This window comes from Corvus brachyrhynchos, unplaced genomic scaffold, assembly GCF_000691975.1.
Source record: "Corvus brachyrhynchos isolate BGI_N302 unplaced genomic scaffold, ASM69197v1 scaffold370, whole genome shotgun sequence".
In the NCBI taxonomy this organism is placed as follows: Eukaryota; Metazoa; Chordata; class Aves; order Passeriformes; family Corvidae; genus Corvus; species Corvus brachyrhynchos.
In genome coordinates this window covers 1,250,324-1,268,951 of record NW_008235977.1, presented here as the reverse complement: position 1 = coordinate 1,268,951, position 18,628 = coordinate 1,250,324, and the positions used below count along the sequence as shown (strand labels likewise).

Below are 18,628 nucleotides of genomic sequence, written 5' to 3'. Positions count from 1 at the left end.
CATGGATCAGTTTTCTTTTCCTCCATGGAATATATGCAGCTGGAAAATAGAAATCCAGCTCCACGGCACAAAGTGGAAAAAAAAAAAAATCATGCCACTGACCAAATAGGCAGCCGGGAAAAAACGATCTGTAGATGTGAAACCAAATAATTAAACTGCTGGTCCTTAGGATCACTTCTGGGCTTAATCAAGCCGTGTACGTGATGGTACAGGTTTTGTGGGTTCTCTCTGCTACAGCACTGTCGCTCACAAGTCATTTCTGAAACAGCAAAAAGAGATCTTTCCTGTGTTGTGTATAATGTTTCCTCATAAATCTTTTTCTTTTTTTTACCTTTTCTGATATGCTGTTTTCATTCTCACAGTAGTTGTGGATAGCTGTGTATTAGATGTGATATGTAAGTATATCAAAATAATGGAGTTTGCACACGAAGAAAGGATTTCAGCCTGTTATATGTAATAAATAGGGTACAGACATTTATATAAACTGAATGGGTTTAGGTATGTTCTTTAAAAGAGCACAGAAAGCTGGACATGTGAGAGTGATTGATGAAAAGAAGAAGAATAATTTCCTTCCTGTTTGTTGAAAGGAAAAAATAACCCTTAAACTTAGTGAATTAGAGGAGGTTCTCAGGAAATGTAGTTTTACAAATTACTGTGTAATACATAAAATCATGCAATATGGAGGAGTTGTAGAATCCCACCTATTATTACTCTAGAAAATCATGAAAGGTGATCATCCTAAATGCAATTATTTTTTAAAAGCTATTTTTATTAGTATTAATAAATAAAATCAATACCATTATTTTAGACTGATCTGTTCTTCTGATTTTATATTTCTTTTAAGATTTCTGTGAAAGTATTTTTTATCATCAGACATCAGAACAAGTCCCATGTGTTGTTAGACAACATGTCTGTATATTATTTTCTTGGTGAGGCTTTTGTTAATTTTGTATATTTTAGGTGTTTTAAAGTCTCTTGTGGGTCACAGAATTTTTTTTCAATACTTTCACTTAGAATTTAATTCAAAGCCTGTATCTGGTACCGTGTAAACATTCAGTCAGGATCTATGGTAAATTTTATTTATAAATATACAAAGCCTGATTTTGTATCATGGTATTGTCTAGAATCTTGTCTTCGTTTCATGACTAGTCAAATTCTGGGAAAAGATCTTTATTCAATTCAGATGTACTACATAATTTTCTTCAAAAGCCCCCTTCTGTAATTCTTCTAGTTAAATTTACAATGAACATTAGTGATTTTACCTGGATTTATTCTAACTGGGTTTCTTAAAAAAATCAAGCACAAAACCAACACCCAAAGATGTAGTGCCATTTCTAGGAAAACAGGAAAGAAAGGGACTACGTGTGAAAATGACAATCATGCTACACTGAATCTAATTTGGATACCAGCAAATACGTGCCAATACGTTTGTATGTACTATATCATGTCTGCTTGTGCAAGTGGCTGTGCAGCTACTGATGTTCTGCAGTTAAGGTACAGTTTGAGCTGACCTGTGTCTGAAGAGTCAAATACAATTCTTGACTCAAGTATTAATAGAATAAACTTAATTTTTTTTTTTTTATAGGTGCAGCTGCATTTTCGATTTAATTATAGGCTCCCACAGTAGTAATTTTTCCGTGACCTACTCAATCTCAAAAGTCAGAAAATTGCTTCTTTTTTAAAGCTGACAATTGCACGGTATGTTTCCAAAGGAAAAAGACAAATTACAGCAAATCATTACTTTAAGCATATTTAAATAGCCAGGAAGAAATCCTAATTGAAAAGTTTGCTAAAATGTGAAAAAGTTAGCGGTGCTTTTTTTCCTTTTCAGCAAAAGATTATTCTCATGTTTGCAACATTGCAAGCTGCTTATGATACGATGCCTTTCCTTTCTCTGCTCACCCTCTACCTCTCCTTCTTTCCTTTCTGATGAGGTTAGACACAACATTTTTAGGAAGCAAAAATTTTAACTGGAGAGAAATTAATCTATAGATGTGTTTAATAATGTAAGTTGGCTATTCCTTGTGAAGCTGAGACAAAGATAATGGGAATCTTTGTTTTCTTTGCATGGGCTCCAGACCAGTCTGTGAGGCTTTATTATCCAGTAGTAGCATTACTGCCAATAAGGGTATTCTAACCACAATTGTTCCGAAAGGAAAAAAAAAAAAATGGTATCATAAAATAGACCTGACAGTCATGAAATGCACCCTGGACCTTCCAGAAACCTCCTCCCCAACAAACCTATGCTCTTTCCCCATTCTCACTGATTCTTCTCACGTTGGTTCTTGCTTCCGAACTTTGCCCCAGCCGGGCCCTTTCCCTGACAGCCCTCTAGGACTGTGGCAGGGGTTTTGGCAGCTCCTGCCCAGGGTATCTGCAGCAGGCCAGCTCCCAGAGAGCAGAGGCAGGAGGACAGCCTCAGGTCTGCAGGAGATTTTGAAGGGGTTGGTGAATGCAGACACCACTGGAGGAGGTAGGCTGGCCAGCAGGAACCACTGTTGGCATCCCCTCATGGAAGAGAGGAGAAAAAGAAAGCTGGCACTGGGGTCCTTTTTTCTGCCACAAAATAACTGGAAAGAAAGAGTTGTCTGTTAAGATAGGTAGCCATGGCAATGTGCCTTCAGCAATTTCCCCAAGGGAGCTCACAGAAGAAGGTGCTGCTCTCCTGTAGATGCTGAAGTGCTGGATCTCTTCCCCCTCCCTGTGTTCTGCATTTCCTATACGTAAATGGCTGAAGCTGTTAAAATTAGGGCCAGACCATGGTCCTGTGACAGAAAGCAGTGGTTAGTGTGATTCTTATTAGAAAAAAAGACAACCATTAGAGGGGAAATTTGCTGTATTTTTGACTTATTTTTGAGCAGGTCAGGTTTACCTATGTGGCTCTGCCTGTAAGACACACAAAATGATCTAGCCTTAGACCTAGAGCAGTGCAAAAGGACAGCGAAAGGGCTGGTTCCTGTGTAATGGGCAGCTTGAAGTGAGTGCAGGAGCAGGACTGCAGTGTCCATTTGCAGTTGTGCTGGGCTGGTTGTCCTGCAGCTGTTTGGAGCTGGGATCCATCAGTCGGTCGGTCTGTTCTCTATCCTGGTGCTACTCCTCTTCTGGTTTGTACGTCATAGGAGCTGTGTGCAAAACCAATCGGCATCCAAGGATTGTTCTGGCCAGCAGTGTTTTTCATTTAAAGCCAAATGAAAAATGAGGTAAAGTTTGTCATACTTGCCTGATTCTTTTTCTTTCTGTCAGTTCTGTTTTCTTCGCTTGTGTGAAAAAATAGGAGGTTAAGTATGAGGGAGGTGGATTTTTCTTGCTTTCTTTATTTTTTTGTCTGATTTTTCAGTCATTTATGAAACTATGCTGTTGTGTTTTCTGACCCACCTGATCCCAGACCAGGCTGATCTACAATCTCATTTGCATGACAGCTGGCTGATCCCAGCACAGCTGAGTTAGGGGCCTCAATGAAAGGACCTTGACCCCCCCGCCAGCATCTCTTGAGGAATTCTCTTTGTTGGATGTTTTTAGCTGAGGCCTCCCCCAAAGTCGAAGGTGATTTCTATTTGCCAAAGTGGGAAGACAACAGGAGGAAGAATAAAGATGAAAAACTAAGCAGTCAGTTGAACTTGTTCAGACTGATACCAGCCTGCGGTATTCAGGCAGCAGCTAACCCAAGGTTTCCCTAACCTTGGCAGAAGTGCAGGAAATAGTTGCAGGAGCATGAAGTGTTCTTGAACTGTTTCTCCAATGTATCAAGCACAAGCAGGCTATTCTTCAATATTAAGCATATGCTTCTCTTTTCTTCCCCTTTAAAGAAACTTTTTATTATAGACTATAAAAGGGGGAAAAATTCAATCAATCTCTGTTTGCAGACCCCTGTGCTGCATCTACGCTATCCAAGGACAAAGATGCAAATCAGGACCTCCCCAGCATAATAGCATTTATAAGGCAAATTTCTTACTGAAGTCTTATAGCAAAAGAAATAGCTGTGCTCAAGTGTTATTTTAAACAAAAAGGAAAAAAAAAATTAACCATATTCTTTAAAACATCAGCTTCCCTGTATACACCAGAAACAGCATTCCAGATAAAAGCAGCATGATGTGAAAAGACCTGATCAGCAACAGATTGATGTCTGGGCTTGGGGACTAATGTAAGAACTTAAAGACTTGGCTAGAGAATATATCTTGAGAAGCATAAACATATAAGAGGATGCCAAACCATGAAAGGCTTCCTTTGCACTGAGAATTCAGAAATCGGCGTGTTGACAAGCAGAGAAGCCAATGCTGCTAGCAAAGCACATAGGGTGATGAATAAACTCAGCTTTTGGGAGCCTAGGATGAGATCTAGAAAGGGGCCAACTGATTTAGCCATGTTTTTAAGTCTCTACACCCAGTATTTAGGTGCTGTCAAGCCTCAGGCCTCCCTGCCCAGCTGCCAGTGATGACGTCTCACGGACTGGGGCAGCCGGGTTTGATTCAGAAAGTGTGTGTTAGTGTTCAGTTCTCAGAGGGGATGGAGAGACTTCCAAGAGACTGACTGCAGCAGGCTGGCTGAGCCATTTGTTGATGCTATGGGAGAGTCAGGTTTAATTTCCTGCACAAATGCGCTGCATTTTCTGGCTGTTGGCTCAGCAGTAGGCTCCTGGAGTGCCTCCCTGGAGGCCAGATACACCTCCTCCCGTGTACCGGAGAGAGCCTGGAGGCTGTGTGGGATCGGAGATGTTCTCCGACTGGCACAGCACGTTCGAGGCAGATGTATGCTTCTGTAACTGTGACATCCCACTAGCCTCTCTGGAGCTACTGCAGCCGGAATGCTGACTTGAAACACTTGAGCCATGAGCAAAGTAAGTGAACAGATATGCAGTTCTTAAACGTGAGACCTGGCCACCCTTTATTGATTGGGGGAGTCTCTTTGGGATGACAGCAGAGAAGCAGTATTCTTCTCTTGTGAGGAAAAAATGCAGTTTTCCTCCAGCTGCACTTAAAATTGGATAGTTCAATAATTATCTGAGAAATAAAAGATTTACATATGAAACAATATAGCTATGGAAAGGTAGTTGTTAGGTATTAGCTAATGTGCAGTCTGATTTTTGATGGGTAAGCTAAGTTTAAAAGCTATATTCTAAGGAAAGTGGGCATATCTGCAAAAATATGGGATGTACATAAGATGAGGGAAAAATAAGCTCTTTACCTGAAAGAGCAACTTGAGAGGGGAATCCAAGGGAAAAAACACTGATGGCTTCATCTTTTGCATTTAGCAAAAGCCTACCATGCAACCGCCCAAGCTAAACACTGCCTTTTTCTGGTTTGGAAAAGATCTTGAATGTCCTTTAAACTTGTTGACTTGCTCCACTTTTGTCAGGCCTTCTTGCATAAGCACATTGATCCCAACACAATCATCCCTTGACAAGTACTCATGTTATTGTCAGGTACTTCCTGGGGGCTGAGCACCTACCCTGGGAGGATGCTGGTAAGTACTGCAGGCACCTCTTCTTTCAGCAAAGCGATCAACGTCTGTGCAGCTGATGGCTCTCATTCTTGTTTGGTTGGCAGGGATGGTGTCACTAAACTTGAGCTCACTTGTCACAATGGAATTTAATTATCTGCTGGAGAGAAGCCCTGACAGCTGTGGCGTAGGTTTTTCAATGTGATGTTGCCTGGATCGCAAGAAAAATATCAAGGGCTGGTGAGAACAGCCATGTTCTAAAAGCATCTCTGCCTGGGTTAGACCACTGCCTACCAAAGAGGTACGTGTGATTATCTTGAAGTTATTTATTTACTGTCGTGTCAGATCGTGGTTAAAGTTTACTGCAAGTTGTCCTCAGGAATTCTTTTAGTTCATCAAAAGTAACTTTTCTTTTCCAGGGCTTAGGTTGGAAGCACAGTGTTTGTTTACCACACTGCCCCTGGGTTTGCCTCTGGCTTGTTCTTCCTGGGGGAGAGGCAGTGGATCTGCTGCTGGTTCCTAAAACACTGACATCTGTGATGGCCTTCTGTAGTGAAACCATTTTCCTAGCAGCAGCATCAGGTAAGACCTTGTCATTTTCTTATAGTAAAGGTTATCATTGATAAACAAAGGAAATATGAGCTGAAAAAAAAGAGCAAGTGGTTTTTTGTGTGTGTTTATTTTGTGGGGTTTTTTTTTTAATGGAACATTCTCTTAGCTCATATACCATAGTATTGGGAAGTTTTTATTTTTGCCTTTATTTCTTGTTGCCAAAGTACTCATACCAGTAGCTCTCTAAGGTCGCTGACATGCTCTGAGATGCTGAAGACACTTTTATAATAAATTCTGTTATACAGAATTGCACAAGTAAAGGACCCATACTGTGAATAGGAAGGTGGCCCATCTGGCACTTGGTTGCCCCACTGCCAGCCTTGGAGAAGCATCCAACCACCCAGATGCACATACAGCTTTGGGGGACCTAAAGACAGACCAGGATTTACCCCCTGATTTACATCCCTGAATCCACCTATTCATCCCCCCGCCAGCATCCAGGGACATTGTCCCTCAAACACTGAAAAAGGAGCCTCTTTTCTGTGGGGAATTTGTGGGAGCCAGGCTACACCACACCAGAGGCTACCATGAATGTCTTTTGGGAAGCCCTGGCTGTGTGCCCTGGGCTTCAGGTAAGCTCTCCCTAAATCACAGAACGTTCTGAGTTGGAAGGGACCCACAAGGATCATCAAGGCCAACTCTTAGGTGAATCGCTCTTTTGGCATCAAACCCACAACATTGGCTTTATTGGCACCATGCTCTGACCGGTGGAGCTGATGTTCTGGGGACCGTGGCTGCAGTCCTTTCCTTCCCCTCCTGGGGCTGAAGCAGAAAGCATACTTTCAGTGGTGGAGGAGAGGCACTCCATTACCTCCATTAAAAAAGGGTGAAGCCTTCTTGGCCCCAAGGATGTTTTTCTGTCTGGAGCCTTTCTCTGTATTAAAGAACAGATGCTTGTGCACTCTCTAGGCCACGGTCAGATTAAACCATGCTTGGCACAAGCCGGTGTTTCTTGTGCCTGTCATCCTGGAGCTTCCTGGGCTAGGTTTGGAAGTTAGACCACACACCTGTACTTCCCAGGACCAGGCAGGGCAAGGACATCATCCATCCATGCCCTGCCCAGGTGAGGGGTAAGGCCCTGTGCTGCTGCCTTGAACTGAAAGGGATGACCTGTCTCTGAGGAGATTTGGGAAGGAATTTCTCCTCTAAAAAGCGAGTATGTTGTAATCTGTTTACATTATTCACTGTCAGCTCTCTATGACTGCCATTAGGATTAGAAACAATTTGGAAATTCTGGAGTTAAAAGTATGTAACTTCCATGAAGATAATACTTAATAAACATGAATACATGGTAGGGAGGGTTTTTTCCATCCTTTTAATATGACTATGACTTCTAGACTTACAAGCTTTTATCTTATTTTACGAGACCATGTGAAATAAATTAAATGTAACACAAGATGCTGTTAAAAAAGATTTTATGACATTGAGAACTGGTTCTATATTAGGACCAGACATAGGCTTATTGATGTGAGCACTTTTGCTCCCATAGATAAGCTATGGAGTCAGCTATGGCTAACAATTTAAATGCTCAGAATCAGGCCCTCATTTTGGATGCACTTCTCATTGTTAAATCAATGTGAAAGTGAAATCTGTCTCCTCTCAAAAGGAAATTGCCAAGACTTTCTACGCTAAGATTTGGGATCTGTAGAAAATGAAGCCTTTTTATTTTTTCTTCTCTCCAATAATCTGTTCAGTGAACAAGCTGTGAAAAATAGTTCTATATTTTTTCCATGTGATGCAGCAGACGGTAAATTTCCATTTAAAAGAATGATCAGAGTAGCTGCTGGCACTGAACTCTGTTGTCTTAGTCAAATCTACTTACAAAGAGTTTACAGCAATACAATAGCTTATTATTTCACTCAACCAGAAATCAGATGAAAAAGGCAAAGGGGAAGCCGGAAGTAGGTTCATGGTCAGAATTCTTTTCTTTCTTAACATCTTGGGGTTTTTTAAATACAGGAGTTGAGATCAGTAGTTTTATGTATAAGGAGGAGACTACTTCTTTTCACCTCTACTTTTGTATGCTATGAAATAATCAGACTACATACTTCTACAGTGCCTTTCTTCTGGGGATATGAAAGCACTTTACAAACATTAATTAAAGTCTCACAACACCCATGTGGAGGTAAAGGAGCATTGTTTGTGTATCTAATGCAAAGGCTTAACCTGATTCTTTAAGTACTCTACCAGGAAAATAATGGAATAGCCACAGCAAATTAATCTAACTGAATTGCTGGGAGCATTTATATGTGTGTGCCTATATGCATATATGTGTGTGTATGTGAGCATGCGTGTGCCTTCAGATATGTACTGCTGGATGCCTTACACTGCATCTCCTCTGCCCTGCACGTCCTGCCCCTTGTTGTCTCAGGGGATTTGATGTGTGCTGCTGCTTCTCTCTGCATGATGCCTCGGGTCCATCAACAAATGTGTGTCTTCTGGGAAACCTGGGGAAATCTCGCATTGGCATTGAATATGCCAAGATTAGTTTTAAAAATTTAAAAGGCAGAAAAAGTCATTTTCTTGATTACCAAATTTGTGAATGAATAGAATAGGTGGGCAGTGAGAACCCAGAAGGGGTCTTTGCCGCCTGAGCAGGACCCTTCTGGTGGAGGCTCCAGCACCTCTCCTCTTTGTCTGCCACTTGTTCTCAAGCCTGGTGGCCTCGTCCCTGCTGCTGTCACTTCCACAGTCTCCCCATCCCGGGGAGTTTTGGGTGCAGCACTGCAAACAGAGAGCTGCGGTGTGGGCTTGGTTCTTGCAGGGCTGCCAGCTTCCCTCTATGTGTGGAGGCAGGAGAGGGGCTACCGCAGCTTAATGTTAGGCTTGGCTTGGCGACCCATGGTAGGAAAATCTGCATTAAAATACATTAAATTATTTTACAGACTTTATAGAAGGCGCATTATTCTCCTCGAGTGGGGCTTTTAGCATCATTCCTGCAGAGGTGTATTCCCTGTACTTTGCCAGGGAGGTGCCCACCCCATGCCCTGAGCAGGTAGAGTTGTGCTGAGTATCTCCACTTGTCCACCTTTGCTGCTTTGATTTCCTGGTGCTGCTGTGTCTCTTCAGCCCCAGATAAAGTGAGGGAATTAATCAAAATGGAGGAAACTCAAGCTGAAGGACCAAGAAACTCTTACTTCTATTTTCAGCTTAGTGCTGTAGTGCACAGGCCCTTCTCCCACTTGTGCAGCCCAGAACTGCTGAACTCTTGCAGACTGACTTTCTTTTCCTTAGACAAATCAGATCATAAAAATATTTTTCTGGTGGTTACAGGATGCCATTATTTTCTTTCTTTGGGTCAAAGCTGTAGGGAAATAGCTCCACATCACCACCATGAGTTTGAAAGGTGGTTGGATGGCAGCTAAAAGCAAAAAGGGCCCCAGAGCCACGAGCTTTTGTCAGCCCTAGTCCCACACACTGTTACAATCTAAAAATGCTTTTGGGTCACCAGCATTAGATCCTTTTCTTAATCTTTGTCATGTCTTCTTTCTGCTAATTTTACTTTCTCTGTCTGATGTAGGCTCTAAGATCTTCAGTGCAAAGAGAGCATCTTTTATCTCTGTAAAGTGTCATGCAAACTTAGGGTGGTATGTAAATATTTAATAATAATATTAGTGATGAAGATTAGAGTCCTGGAGGAACATGTCTCCTTCCTTGCAGATGCAGAACATAGAGTGGGAATTTGTGTACTGTTTCATTTCCCTGGGGAGAATTTCTCTGCTCACTCATTTTCCAGTTGCCTCTGTCATCACCTTGGATAAGGCTATTGGGGCACACTACTCTTGACTGGGAACAACTTAATTAGAATTAGGCAAATAACTGCTTTTTCACCTGAGACTTTGAAGGAAACTCCCCTAAAATACAAGTTTCCTCTTTTTCATGTTAGAAAAATGGAAACATGGAGGGAAAATTGTCCAGAGGTGCCCAAAAAGGGGACATATGTAATGCTGGAGGTGGCTGATCTGTGCTCCCTGACAGCAGTTGAGGAGCTTCAAGGTGCTCAAGCTGGGGCAGCGTCAGAGGAGACAGGCTGCAAGGAGCTCCAGCTGTCCCCAGCACTCTGCTCATTGGCCCTTCTTTTCAGTAGCCTAAATATTTTTTTAATAGTTTGGCTATATAACTGGATTCACTTTATAGGAGGGTTTATACTGTACCTTACTTAAATCTTAAATTTTCTAATGATTGTAGCCAATAGCAATTAATTTAAAATAATTTAGACAAATATACACATTAAATTGCCAAGCACTACATTTTTCTCATTCATTTATGACTTAATAGACTTCAGTGTATATGTTCAGCCTTTACTAATTGCACAGTTGACAATTCTTTATGACTTTGAGGAGTTCAACATTTTCTATCTTTACTGGCTGCATCCTCTTAGCATAATCATAGTCTTAATTTTGTTTAACTTATGCTAAAGCAAAATATGAATCTAAACCACAGGAGGCAAATAAAACACGTCATTGTACAGTTCATTCACTACATTTTATAAAACCATTTTACAACATGAACCATCCACTTGTTGTGTTCAATGGAGTAAATGGGATCTAACCATGCTTTAAGGACTGTGCTCATCTTTAAACTGATTAGTTTCTCTCCTTATTACAAAATGCAGGCATTTATACCAGGTCTAACATCTAATTTTATATACAATTAAATGGGTAATCCCTGTTGCCTCCAGCATAATCATTTAATCATTGTTATTTACCTTGAGGCTTTTTGGGTAGGATCAGAGACCCATTTCTCCCCTTGCTGTGTGGTGTGGGACAAAGGAGACCCTTTTGGTCCTGGTTGCCACAGGCAGAATGGATGGAGATGCATACAAGGGTCAAGCCCACGGCCTGGAGTCAGTGGGAGATCAAGGAAGACTGAGCCTCGTGCCTGGTGCTGGTTGGGCAGCAGGGATGGGGTGGGAAGGTGGAGGCAGGGACTGGTGTCAGTAGGGTCATTGGAGGGGCAGGGGCAGAGCAGTGCTGCAAGCTGTGCCCGCTTCCCTCTGTGGCAGATTTGGGTTCCTGTCCTCAAGACAGGACCCAGTCAAACGCTGTGTGGATGGGGCAGCAAAGCAGGGTTGGGATGCTCATGGAGCAGCTCTGGAGATGGGTCTGGTGGGGATGAACACTTCAGGGAGTGCTGTGATGATCCAGCACTATAGTCACAGGCAGGAGCATTCTCCTGCCCAGGGCACCTACGTGGCGATGCATCTTCCCTGCTCTGCGCCAGGAACAGGGAAAGCAAACGGTGCCTTGACCAAAGGTTAATGCTTAAGAAAATCCCCCAGGGCAGGGAGGAGGCAGCCGGGGCTGGCAGCAGCTCAGCAGCCAGGGGCTGAATGTCGGCCGGGAGCCCATTTGCTCATAGCAGCGCCTGGTTAAACCCCCAGCCTGCATATGGCTTTAACCAAGTGCAGTGCAGCGATGCGAGCGAGGGTCTGCCTTTGGCATGAGGGCTCTGCTCGGCCCCGCGATTAGGAGAGGAAGGCTGAGATTTGCACTGGCAAACAGGCTTCTTTCTCTATTGTTTACTCTTCTTCTTTTTTTTTTTTTTTCCTTTTTTTTAAAATCGTGTTTAACACTTGTACAATTTGGTGAAATTACAAGCCCGCGAGGACAGAGGGAGAAGCCAATCTGTTTAAAAAATAAAAAGAGGACATGATTACTTTGCTGAAGCTGTACTTTCTATTTTCTCTTCCAAAAGAGACAAAGGGAATAAATACTTAAAACCCAGTGGCGACGACAGTGAAGCAATCATGCAGTTGCTGGATACCTTTGTCTCAGGGAGGCATGTAGTCATTTTTACATGTCTGCCACTGGGTGTCAAACCTTTCTTTTCTTCCCCTTTCCATTTTGGATGGCCAAACTGATTATCTAAAATAGAAAATTAGCACACAATGGCTTTACTCTGTGATACCCCTTATGCAACTAATGGGCAAAGCTTGTTAATTGGTTGTAAATGCCAGCAGGTTGCCAAGATAATACTTCAGAAATAAGCGGGTATTCTGATAATTACAGCAATCTTCATCTATAAAAGCTTAAGTAGATGAAGTACTGGCTGGCTTAAAACCAAGATTTATCCCGCTGCACTCGCATTAAAAGAAAAAATCAGATGAAAACAATAATGTAGCAAAACAATTATATAGCAGGAAGCGTTGTAGGTTTTAGAGATTGTGAAAACTCAGAAAGTAAAACAGTGCTGTAATAACCAGTTATGGAAAAATAGGCCATTTACATTTGTGTATAATTAAATAGTAGGCTATGCAATTTCACTTTTTAAAGTAAACTGCCTTTTCCTTTTTTTATAGGGCAACGTAGCCATAATTGCTGCATTAAAGCTTTAATGAAAGAAAAAAGCAGCAGATCAAGATGACATGTAACATCCACATTTGTACTGTGGTGTTCTGCTTGTTTAGTAATGGGAAGCAACTGAGGAGATTAAAATTGCAGAATTCTTCTTAGTTTTTTTCCCCGAAAATTGCTATAGGAAGATCATTCAAAATCTAAAGTACGTACAATTTATTTTTCTACCTTCAATCCACAAGGATTTAATGACTTTCCTAAATCTCAGAGTGTCTGAAGAAATACTTTCTTGCAAAAAGGGAGATATTTTTTCAGCTCATCGAAATTATCAAAAGTAAGCGTCTCAGACTTGAAGCATAGAGGTCTCACCTCATGTTTTAGACTATTACTGCAAATACCGAACACTATTTTTTAACTCAGGACTGCTTTTCAGCTTTCTTGTCAGAATGATCAACAGGTTGATATATAATCTTGTTATTTGTCATTTTGAGATATTTTTTTTTACATGTTACAAACAAATGGTGGTAAAGCCAGGCTCAGCTGTGTTAAAGCTCTAAAATATGGGTGCGAGATTTCAAACCAAATTTTTGTGTATGATAGCGTAAAACAAGAGTTGATATTGGGGCAGGAGAAAGCCTTTTTTTTTTCCTAATGACCTTGGATGCCTCTCATAGACTGCTTTTAATCATTGATGCCTCGCACGACAGAGGGCATATTTTGGCAAATTTTGGCACATTTTGTCAGGAGCAGCTCAGAGACAGAGGAGTGCAGGGCGGTCCTGAGGGGCTGCTTTGCTTGGGCTTTGGGGGAAAAGGCAATGTCAGACTGGGATACCCTTCCTGCTGGGTGTCTTGGGGTCTGTGTTGTTGGCTTGCAGGTAACAGGGGTCTGCCCCTGGGCAGTGCTGCTGTGCTGGAACATTGGCCCTTCCCCTCTGACTCCACTGCAGCAGGGTCAGACCATGCAGAGGCACAGGGGCTGCAGAGAGCCCTTTCCTGGTGGCTGAACGCATGTGCCCAGCATGGTCCAGGGTGCAAGGCACTGGCACAAGAACAGATCACACTGGATTTTTCCAGATGTGGGAAATAGGCTGTGGCATGCCTTCCAGTACGATCAGCCTGGTGGGACAGTGGTGGATGTGCTGCAACCAAGGCACACTATGCTGTGGAAAGTTAGATTTGCATGCATGCATTGTCTCACAGTAGTCAGCTTATCAAATATTTGATGGAGATGTCTTTCCTGTGTGTGGTCATGCAACATCAACTCGAAATTTTTCTCACACATTATCCATAAAAAAATAAAATAAAAAAAAAGACCCCAGCGCACAACTGGGGATAGCTTGCTGTGCCAACAAACCCCTTACATTCAGGCAGATAAAGAGGTGCACCATGTCACCTAAAGTCTCCAGGGAAACAAGGTCTGAGAGCACAGGGGCTGCCAGGGGAGTGGGGTGCGAGGCCAGCCCTGCTGCCTGGCAGCCACAGGCCCTGCACACATAATGGACTTTCCTAGTTAGTACATAATATATGGCACTTGTCCGAAGTGTGGCTGCAGGAACCAGCGGAGGAAGAAATAACTTGACGAGTTCCTTTAATGGATCTCTCTCCCTTGTCTTCCAGGAACAAAATAAATAGGAGACTTTTTCAACCGGCATGTATTTCCATTTATGCTTTAAAAATTCATGAGCATAGGTTTCATATGATGGCATAGTTACTATGGTAATTGTTTATTAATCTGGAGGAGCTTGGTAATTACCGCTGCACAGTTTATATAACTCAAACTCAGAATTAAAGTATGGTTATGATTTCTTTACACATCCATCTTTTAGACACTTTTTTCAACTTTTATTTTTTTTATTTTTATTTAACAGAATATGCATTTTCTCCTCTCAGTTCTACTTTTATCCAAGTGCATACATTTCTGGAAGAGTAGAGAGAGTGCAAAAATGACAGAGAAAAGCTTGCTCGGAGTTGGCAGGCCAGGACAGCCAGGAAAAAATGTGCAGAGTTAAGTTGCAGGTGGATATATTTTAATTAAAAAAAAAGTCTTTCTCTTTTCCTTGGAGGATGGCTCATTTGTGGGAGGGCAGCAAGGGACAGAAGAAAGAAGGTGACAAATTGGGGATGTTGCAGGACCCCATGCGTCCAGCCTGGGACCATCCCCCCAGCTGAGCATGAGGCTGAGGGATGTGGGGCAGGACTTCCGTGCATCGTCCGGCAGCTCTGGTGTTTGTGTGTGGCAGAGGCACACAAGAACAAAACCACACGTGCTGGACTAAGGATGAATGGCTGGCTGGCTTTGGCATCTGGGTTTCTTCCGTGTTGTGTGTGGTTTTGCTAATGGAGAATCCAAGAGTGGTGAGGTACACCACCGCCCTTCAGAAACTCCTGTTACCAGCTCTCCTCAGCCCTGACAGTCTCCCAGGGGCATGTACTTGCCTTTCCTGGAGAAATTTCATGTAAAAAATGAATTTATTCATTCAGATTTTTTTCAGAGAACCACCACTAATGCTATCACTGTAGTGATGCTCTCCAGAAACCCAAGAAATAGGAAACCATGTGAATGTTTTTCAGTGAATTTTTTTTCATTTATCTAAAAGCTCCTTTCTCCCAGAGAGTGAAAAATTTTGCCCACTGTGAATTTTGTTTCTTTGGTGATTCTAGCTGAGAGACAATTAATGGCCATCAGTTCATTCTGCGATACCCGTAAGCCAGGAGCAGCCCTGTTGGTGGGTGACCCCTCCTCACCCGTCCCCGCTCTCTCCTGCCGGCTTGTGCGGCTGGCGGGCTGGAGAAACTCCCTGGTCGGCCTGGCTTCATTGCCGAGAGATTCACATTATTTCTATGGAAAAAGTGCAGGATGCCATCTCCTCGCTCGCTCTGCCTGCATAAATTGCGCGTGTTTATTATTCATCGTAACACAGCACATTCTCTGTTTCTGTGTCACTTGTCACTAATCACTTATGCATCTGATGTGCGGATCCAGAGCAGGTTCTTAAGCATTCTTGGCTTCAAAACATAAGATATGCATGGGTAAGAGTTTATCCCACCCCCAAAATAACAACTTTGATACATTTTCAAAAGGGAAAGTGCATATGTTACAGTACTCAGGAGCAGCAATAACCAAACTAGCTGAGAAGTGACACGGACTTGGGTTATTTTCTTGTTGCTTTCTTTTTTCTTTTTTTTTGGTTTCTCTTTAGTATTTCATGAAAGTGTGCAAAAATCTTAACATTTGAATGCCACACGCTTCGTTCTGCCTGCGAGATAAAGGACGTTTCTCTAAAAGAAACATACGCTCCTTGTTCCTTGTTTTGATTCCCCGTACAGCTTGTCACAATGCATTTACATTTTGCCCATACATTTGGATTTGCAACCCGAGCTGTGCTTTTGAGGAAGGGATGCAAACTCTTTTCTTTGACTTTTGGGTGTCAGTTGGGCACTGACTTGAGCTGGGCAGGCGTGGAGGGTGCAGGCTGCACACACACCCCTTGCAGCTTCCATTGCTACCCACAGCCCCAGGCCCCAGCGGCTCCTTCATGAGGGGCTGCTGGCTGTGTTGGCCATCAACTAGGGAAGGGCTCTTTCCCAGCACTTTTCTGTCCTGTTGCACCTCACTCCCTTCCCAGCCTGCCTCCCAAGCCATGGAAGCCAATTGCCAAACCTCAGTGGACTGCAGCACTGGGTCTACCCCACCTTTTCCTGGCATTTTTCTTCCTCCTGTCTCTTGTAGACTCTGGGAAATGCCAGAAATTCCCCTTACCTTGTCTGGATCTGCTCTAGGGAGTACTGTGGAAATGCTGGCAACCCTGGGAACCTTGTGTTTAAGACAATGCCATGTTTTTCCCCTTCTCATGGTGCCTGATGAGCGGCACTAACAGTGCGAGGCTGGGAATGGAGAGACCCCAAACAGCCTCAGCGGGGATAACATTGGCGCAGTCTTCTGGAGTTTGGGTACCACTGTGATTAATGGTCATTCAGCTGGGCAAATGCCATCTCTCAAGTTGAGAATGTGGAAAACATTCTTGCATTTTCTGGTAGTTGACATGATTGCTCTGTAACTCTGCAAACCTGGCGAGCACAGCCAGTGCTGGGTCCACCTACAGGTCTCCTCACGAGCTCCTACATTAGACCCCTGCAAGAAATGATGGCTAAGCCGTATGTCCGCTGGTCTGTGGCTCACCTGCACCATGCTAACCTGCAGTAGAAAATCTGTGATATTGGCCTGGCCTTGTGGGAGGGCAATGTGCAGAGCAGCTGCCAGAACAGTAACCTGGGATGACCTATATTTAATTTAATTTCCTGGAATCATAGAATGGTTTGGGTTGGAAGGGACCTTAAAGATCATGTAGTTCCAACCTCCCTGACCTTCTTTTTTTTGCACCAAGCATCAGCAGAGCAAAAATTATGTACAGGGGAAATACTGAAGAAGTCACAAATCTGGTCAAATTGTCTGATGTGAATGTTTTCTCCTTCAAGGCTGCTAAAATTGAAGCCTGCTTACCGACCACTGCAGCTGGAAACACAGGGGTTTCATCCAAGGAGAAAGATAATTTTAATTGTTCCCTGTTCTGCTGATATCTGATGGGAACAGTCTTGCTAACGACTTCCAATTGCAAGTCCTCCTTGACTGTGTAGTGAAGTCAGCCCTATGATAACACCAGAGAGGCAGCTTGAAATTAGGATACAGAAAACTGATGCCAAAAATATGTCAGCTTGGAAGGTCATTAAGAATTATCCATTTGTGCATGTTCACATGCCAACAGTACCTTAAGTGATTACCTTAGAGGAATGGATTTGTCTAATGAACATATGAATTAACAATATAAAATTGTGATTGATAAATCAAATAAGAATTTACAATTTGCCAATGAATCTAACTGGAATGGAGTTTCACTGGATGTGAATGTGAGAGGAGCTGTTGGTGTTCTTTCCTAAAAATGACTCTTGGTGGTATTTTTCTGCTTTATGACACCACAGTTGTAGGTGACTGATCTAAAAACCAGCCTGCCTGTACCTCAGGCAGGGACACGTTGTTCCAAAGATCTTGGCTCATCATTTCCAGTAGTTATTTTTTAAACCTCTCCACCTACACCTTTATTGATCTTTTGGGGTTTTTTTTAAGCTCAACTAAGAAATTGACCTAGACTGGTATTGGCAGACAAATGATGGGGTGTAAATGTAATAGTTGGTAGAATCCTGGTTAAGTATTTTTACATTTCGGCACTTAGATAAAAGCAGCTGATATTTAACTCTGCTTTTGTCCATGGATATAGCTCAGGAGGGAGTTTTGATTTTTGTTTCTGAAAGAGAAATTACATTAGTATTTTCCTGAGTTGTGGATTATACCTCCTTCACAAAGAGTTTTTAAAGTCTTGAAGAGCAAAATGTTTAGGTTTAAAAAATACCTGGTACAGCTGGGCATTTTTTCTTTTCCTTATAAATCTCTACTTTTGTAACAGCTAGGATCAGTGCAATCCACACATTGTTTTTTTAAATAAGCCCTAACTGGCAGATACATTTCATTTGACATTTACAATAAACTTTTCATGATTCCTTGCTGCATCTTTACCTTTTTGGCTTGTGCCTTTTTGGGTTTGGGGCATTCGTAGTGAGCACCAGCTCTATAAAATGCTGTTAAAGCTGCTGCTAGTCTAGCTCTTGTCAAACTGCATGTTAAAGACCCAGATAATAGGAAAGCACTAAAAGAGTTGTTACGTTTCATTACTCTGTGTCATTAATGTCTTCTTACGTGCTAATGAACCAAAGTTAGGTCATAAATGCCTTTGAAATGTAAGATTATTGAGGGTTTCTTTGACTTGATATAAAGGGGTAGCTTCCTCCTCTTGGGTCTGTAGTGCCCTGAGTACCACTTCTTTTGCAAACTAAAAATTGCCATAGCAAAACCTACTGTTTAGTTGAGGTGGAAATTTCAAAGAAAGCTCAATTTCAACTAAAATGGTTTGGGTAATCATGAAATGGGTAACATCACTTACCAAAACCCTGTACATCATTTGACCAGGCAGAAATGGTGCTGATCTGGGGCTCTCCAGTGTATTCCTGGCTGTGGGGAATGCCATGAGGGCATCCAAGGCACACACACACACGGTGAGAAGCATCTTTATTTGTTGGTAATGTTACAGGATGTCCCAGGAGGCTCCCAGGTCCGGAGTCATGGCCCTCCCTTCTGTTTTCTTTTTTCCTATACCTAGCAGCTGCCAAGTCGATTTTTTTCACCTTTTTTTTTTTTTTTTTTTTTTTTCCCCCGTTTTTTGGCCCTTTTTG

At 42.4% G+C, this 18,628-nt stretch overlaps 1 long non-coding RNA gene across 1 annotated transcript in view; it reads left to right on the top strand.

Annotated features, from left to right (window-relative positions):
- Positions 1-5,476: 5,476 nt before the first annotated feature.
- Positions 5,477-18,628, top strand: part of LOC108445254 — a 30,645-nt gene continuing 17,493 nt past the window's right edge. The window contains exons 1-2 of the long non-coding RNA XR_001860061.1: positions 5,477-5,737; positions 5,856-6,018. This is a non-coding gene — a long non-coding RNA (uncharacterized LOC108445254). The remainder of the gene's footprint in view (positions 5,738-5,855; positions 6,019-18,628) is intronic.